Source organism: Hordeum vulgare, chromosome 5H (assembly GCF_904849725.1).
Source record: "Hordeum vulgare subsp. vulgare chromosome 5H, MorexV3_pseudomolecules_assembly, whole genome shotgun sequence".
Taxonomy (NCBI): domain Eukaryota; kingdom Viridiplantae; phylum Streptophyta; class Magnoliopsida; order Poales; family Poaceae; genus Hordeum; species Hordeum vulgare.
Genome location: NC_058522.1, coordinates 401,379,334 through 401,386,556, shown reverse-complemented (window position 1 = coordinate 401,386,556; position 7,223 = coordinate 401,379,334).

Here is a 7,223-nt window from a genome sequence, read left to right as displayed (position 1 = left end):
TGAGAAGTCATGCATATCTTGGCTATATGCATCAAATATATGTGAATGAGGTGTTTCCATGTTCAAGACTTCATCCTTGCAAATAATATGTGCAAGAAGCAAGTGATCATCTTGACCAAGGATATGATTCATATACTTACCTTGAAGTTCTGGAGCATTTAATAGTAGGAACACACTTGAGAAAACAAGGTTAGATAACACAAGAGTATTTCTATTATAAGGATGCAAAAATAACTTCAAAGATACCAAGACATGGAAGACATATGAAGAATAGAGTTTCTTAAGATTGATATATCTCCAAAACACATGTAGAACTCTCCCCCCTTAGTATGAAATTGTGATTCTTCCTCTCCCCCTGAATCTTAGCACGTACTCCCTCCATTCCTAAATATAAGTCTTTTTAGAGGTTCCACTAAAAGACTACATACAGATGTATATAGACATACTTTAGAGTGTAGATTCAGTCATTTTGCTTCGTATGTAGTCCCCTAGTGAAATCTCTAAAAAGACTTATATTTAGGAATGGAGGGAGTAGATAATGGGATCACGTAGGGTGTGACAAGTCTAAAACATAAGAATCAAATTCAAAACACATTTTCTCTCCCCTTAAATGGTATAATAATTTTGATGTGCTCTCCCCCCCTTAAGAAGTAAGGGATCCTTGAATATTTCTCCCCCTTTGGATAAGCATGAGGTTTGATATTTCCCCCTGATTCATATTCCCCCCCCTTGATATTAGATCTCCCTCTTTGGCATGAGCAAGCATAAGGTTTGATATTTCTTCCCTTTGGCATCAATTTCCAAAAAGGGTCACATCAAGAGTCAAATGAAAGGGATCATTTATAGGGAAGGGATCCTTGAGTGTAAGGGTCATTGAGATCATTTCAGATATAGGGATCCTTGAAGAATAATATCTCCCCCTTCTGTTATCTGGAGATGTTTAATACCCCCCCTCCTTTGACATAGGGATCATCGAAGAATTGAGATTTTCCTCTTTTTGACAAAGAACACAGAGGATAGCAAAATCGGTGACTCCGAGGCAAAGTGAGTCGGTGTAACTGATATGTGGTTATGCAACCTATCTAAAGAATCGGTGAAGCCGAGTTCGATCGGTGGGTCCGAAATGCATATGAGAAACTTGGCAAGAGGTGTTTTTCAGAAAGTGACAATAGCACCAAAAATATTTACATTGAATTTTTAGAAAGATTTGCAATGAGTTTTCATAAAGATTTGTAATGAATTATTCATAAATATTTGCAATGAATATTCAACTAGATGGAGATTGAGTGGTTCCAAGAAAACTTGCAACTCTAAGATAAACCACACAAAAATCCCTTCGTCTAGATGATGGTCGGCGACTAGGTCACCTATGTTAGAGTACATCTACTTAGGAGCCAAGTAAGAATACTTGATCATAGGTCATACTTATCGTTAAGCTCAAAATCGGGTTGCCATTTTTTGTTTAAGCATTTTAATATCTTCATATCGCTTGAGTTGCTTTATCACGTGACTTGGAGTAAAGCCACTTCAAGGATATGAATACATACCTTAAGTGATGTAGATGACGTAGCATGTAGGTGAACTTATTGTGGATGCTCTAAGTTGATGAAGATCATCTTGAGTTGGGAGCAATCCTTGATTGTTTTGGTTCACTTCTCCCCTACATTGGTTAGTCATGCAATGAATAACAAGATATATCCAAATGACAAGAATGAGATTTGTTCAACAAATAGTTCTCAAGGATATGGTTTGTGTTGTCTCCTTCCCTTGTCACAACATGAGATTGTTGATACTTGGCCATTACAAGATTGCTTATGATGTGAGTTGATGGAAATAATGTGGAGTGTGGTTCATCCAAGTATCTATAAAAGGGTTATATGCAATACAAGGGAGCATAGATTTCCAAGATATACAATAATGTCATATCAAGTGTAACATGGAATAGTCATGTAAGCTCATGCCCTAGCATGCATCCGAGTGAGCTTAGCTCAAGTTTGAAGCATAAATGATGTTCAAATCACTCCTCAAGTGAGAAAACACTTTCTCATCAAGTGGTTTGGTAAAGATATTAACCAATTGCTTGTTAGTGCGAACATGCTTAAGATTAATATCTCCTTTGGCAATATGATCACAAATGAAATGATGACGAACTTGAATATGTTTAGTTCGAGAATGTTGCACGGGATTGTGACCAATCTTAATAGCATTTTCAGTGTCACACTACAATGGAACATGTTTCGCATGTAACCCATAATCCTTAAGAGTTTGTGTCATCCATAGCAATTGTGCACAACATGATCCGACGACAATGTATTCCGCTTTGGCGGTAGATAGAGATACCAAGCTTTGTTTCTTGGATGACCAAGACACAAGAGATCTCCCAAGAAATTTTCAAGTACCCGAGGAGGATTTTCTATCAACCTTGTCTCAAGAATAGTCCGAGTCTGAATAGCCAACAAGGTTAAAAGAAGATCCCTTGGGATACCAAATGTCAAAGTTTGGTGTATGTATCAAGTATCTCACAGTTCTTTTCACGGCCTTAATATGACACTCTTTGGGTGTCGCTTGATATCAGACACAGATGCAAACACTTAACATGATATTGGGACAGGAAGCACATAGATATAGCAATGAACCGATCATTGATTGATAGACCTTTTGATCAACCGGTTTGTCCTCCTTGGTGAGGTCAACATGTCCGCTAGTAGGCATGGTTTTTTTCATACCTTTACACTCTTGCATGTTGAAATTCTTTATTAATTCCTTGGTGTACTTGGTTTGAGAGATAAACGTACCTTCTCTCATTCGCAAACCAAGGAAAAAATTTAGTTCACACATCATGGACATCTCATACTACTCGAACGTCAACCTTCCAAATTTTTCACTAAAATGTGGGTTAGTAGATCCAAAGACATTATCATCCATATAAATTTGGCACACAAATAATTCACCATTAACTCTTTTAGTGAATAAGGATGCGCCAATTTTACGAATTTCAAAACCCTTTTCAATGAGAAACTTCGTTAAGCATTTGTACCAAGCTCAAGGGGCTTGTTTAAGACCATATAGTGCTTTATGAAGATTTTAAACATGATTAGGTTTCTTAGGGTTCACGAAACCGAGGGGTTGCTTAACATCCAGTTATTCCTCAATCTCCCCATTTATAAATGCACTTTTAACATCCAATTGATAAAGAGTGATATTATGGTGATTGGCATAAGCAAGACGTATTCGTATAGCTTCAAGTCTAGCAGCGGGGGCATAGGTCTCACCATAGTCCATACCTTCGACTTGTGTGTATCCTTGGGCTACGAGATACGCCTTGTTGCATATAACTTGACTATCTTCATCTTGCTTGTTCCGAAACACCCATCTTGTACCGATGATGTTGTGCTAGTCCTTGGGCTTATCCACGAGTGTCCACTTTGTTCCTATCGAAGTTGTGTAGCTCTTCATGCTAGCATTCACCCAATCCAGGTCTTCAGGGGATTCTTCAACCTTCATAGGCTCAATACTAGACATGAATGAATAATGCTCACAAAAATTAGCTAGTCGAGTTTTAGAGCGAGTGATTCTTTCATTTTTATGTCGCTAAAGATTTGCTCTAGGGTATGATTACCCTTGCTTGAACTCGTGATAGCTTTTGCTTGTTGGTCGGTGGAGCTTCCTCATCATCATCTTCTTCTTCGTCGTTGTTGAAGGTGTCATCTCCTTCAGGTGGTGGTGAAGGAGGTTGATGTGGAGAATCATGATGTACTTCGTACTCCTCTTCATCTTGTCGTGTACAACTCACGGATGCCTCCATGTTGTTTTGTGGCTCGCCTTGATGCAAAGTAGGAGCTTCCACTTGTGTTGATGAAGTGCTTTCCTTCACCTCCATGGGACGAATCTTGCTGATGGAAAAGTCTTGGATAGCTTACGAAGGTTCCTTATCTCCTACATCATTTGGCCATTGTTCAACTTGTGAACCATTAGATTCATCAAACTTCACATCTACCGTATCGTCAACTTTTCGAGTGAAGTTGTTGTAGACACGGTAAGTGTGAGAGTTTGATCTGTAACCAAGTAGGAAACCTTCATGAGATTTAGGAGAAAATTTAGAACAATGATGCTATCAAGAATGTAGCACTTTGAGTCAAATACCCCAAAGTATCCAACTTGGGGTTTGTTACCGGTGAGTAGCTCGTATGCCGTTTTACCAAGAATCTTGTGTAGGTAGAGTCGGTCCGTCACATGACAGGCTATTTCCACATCTTCTGCCCAAAAGTGTCTTGGCGTCCTGTATTCGTCGAGCATCGCTCTAGCCATATCGATGAGAGTTCAATTCTTCCTCTCAACAACTCCATTTTGTTGAGGTGTGTACGTAGCCAAGAACTCATGTGAGATACCTTCTTCGTCAAGAAAAGTATCCACATTGGTGTTATTGAACTCCGATCCATTGTCTCTTCGAACTTTCTTGATCTTCACTTCAAACTGATTTTGCACTTTGCGAGTGAAGTTCTTGAAGATCTTTTGTACCTGTGACTTATCATCAAGAAAGAAAACCCATGTAAATCTGGAAAAATCATCAATTATAACTAGACCAAGAGAATTTACACCGAGGCTCTTGTAAGCATTGGGACCAAAAAGATCAATATGAAGCAACTCGAGTGGTCTTCTAGTAGTCATGATTTTCTTTACCATATGAATTCCACCTACTTGTTTTCCTGCTTGACAAGCACTACAAAGTCTATATTGGTCAAAGATAACATCTTTAACACCAAGTATATGATCACCTTTGATGAGTTTGCCAAGGTTATGCATACCAACATGTCCTTGCCTTCTATGCCATAACCAACCTTTAGATGATTTTGCAATAAGACAATCACGAGGTTTGGATCTCTTAGTGAAGTCAACAATGTATAGATCACCTCTACGAAAACCGGTAAATACCATGCTATGATTATCTTGACGAAACACTTGGCAATCAACTTTAGTAAATAGCACATTGAAACCGAAGTGTGCTAACCTAGATAAAGAAAGAAGATTGTAGCCAAGGGTTTCAACAAGCATGACATTTTGAATAGAACTATCATGAGAAACGGCCACCTTACCAGGACCGAGTACCTTACTCTTGGAGTTGTCTCCAAAAGTCACATACCTCCGCGGTCCATGGTTTGGTGTGATCTCTTGAAACATGTCTCTATCTCCAGTCATGTGATCAGTGCATCCACTTTCGAGAATCCATTCCTTTCCTCCGGACATGTAGTCTTTTAAGTTTGCCATGAGGATTAAGCCCTTCATCGTGTTCTCACATTCTATGTCAAATAACTCATCTTCATCATAGTAGCCCTGTTCCACATCACCATCATCAAGGGAAGTATCCTCATCATAAGAATCAAGAGATTCATTAGAATAGTGACTATGACAATGTCCAAATTTATAAATGCAAATGGCTTCAACAATGATGTTATTGATGGTAATGACATATCCTTTAGCACACATGAGGTCGCGAAGCTCAAATAGGCATTTATCAAAGTTTAGATCACTAGACTTCATTTTGTGAAAAGCAATAGTTTTATGGAGAATGACATCAATGTTTTTCAAAGAGTAATTTGGAAATCTTTTCTCCAAGTAATTCCATAAAGTATAAGCACATTCAAAGTTTTTCATTTGACACAATTCTTGGCAATCCTCTAATGATAAGATTAACAGCTCTAAGATTACAAAGCATGTCAATTTATTCTAAGTGTGAAGGATGTACGGGATCAATGGGTGGCACATAGGGATATTCAACATACTTGCTCAAATGGAATCTACCAAATATATCAAGCATTTCATCTTTCCATTGACTATAGTACTCCCCATTGATAATAGGCACTCTACAACTAAGACTCCCCATACTAGACACATCCATGTTCCCCCAATGGTGATTAAACCAAGGCTATGGAGACCAATGCTCTCATACCAATTGTTGGATCACTAGAAGGGATGTCTAGAAGGGGGGGAGGGTGAATAGACTACTTGCACAAATTAAAACGTAGCCTTTTCCCAATTTTAATTGTTGGCAGATTTTTGCAATTCGAACAAGTCTAATGCACCCTACATATGCTAGTCAATATATATGGAAGCATAAAGTAAGACAAGCATATGTAAGAGGGTAGAGATAAGAAGATCAAATGCAATGAAGGACACAAAGATTTTTCCCGTGTTTCCGATAGGGGGTGCTATCATACATCCACGTTTATGGACACTTCAACACATGGAGGGTAACGATCGCGAGAGTCCACGGAGGGATCCAACCACAAGGGGTCCACGAAGAAGCAACCTTGTCTATTCCATGATGGCCTACGTCCAAGGAGGACTAGCCTTACTCGGGGTAGATCTTCACGAAGTAGGCGATATCCTTGCCCTCACAAACTTCTTGGTTCAACTCTACAACACAAAGTAGGAGGCTCCCAAGTGACACCTAACCAATCTAGGAGGCACCACCCCCAAAAGGTAATAGATGTGGTAAGTATGATGAACTCCTTGCTCTTGTGCTTCAAATGATAATCTCCTCAACACTCAATCACTCTCTCATAGATTTGGCTTTGGTAGAAGAGATTGATTGGGTGGAAAGCAACTTGGGAGGCTAGAAATTAGGTTTCACATGGTAGGAATGGAATATCTTGATCTCAACACATGAGTAGGTGACTCTCTCTCAAAAAATTGGATATGATAAGTGTCGATCTATTCTGAGTGCTTCTCTTTCAAGTGTGTGGTGGTGGAGGGATATATATAGGCATATCCAAAAATCCAACCATTACAGTATTATTGCCCAACTCGGTGAAACCGAAGTGAAAACTCTGTTACACCGACTAGTGCAAAATATGGCAACTTTAGGCTTTTCGGTGAGACAGATATATAAACCTGGGTACCGACTAGTGCAGAATGTGGTACCAATATGGGTGACCTTGGCATTTACACAACTCAGTGGTGCCAATTTCCAATTCTCGAAAATTTCCGATTCTTTAAAATAGGACACCAGAGAGTTGGTCACTGATCTCGGTGGCACCGAATGGAAAACCTGCTAGTACTGAGATATGGGTTTGTCTTAGGATTTGTCTAGGGTTTTGACTCAGTGAGACCAAATTTGAAATGTTGGTCTTACCGATTTTGAGTGGTAGGGTTCAAGACACGATATTTGTGAGAGAAGTTATGAGTGTTTTTGGTGGCTAGCACTTGAGCATTTTGAGCAGTTC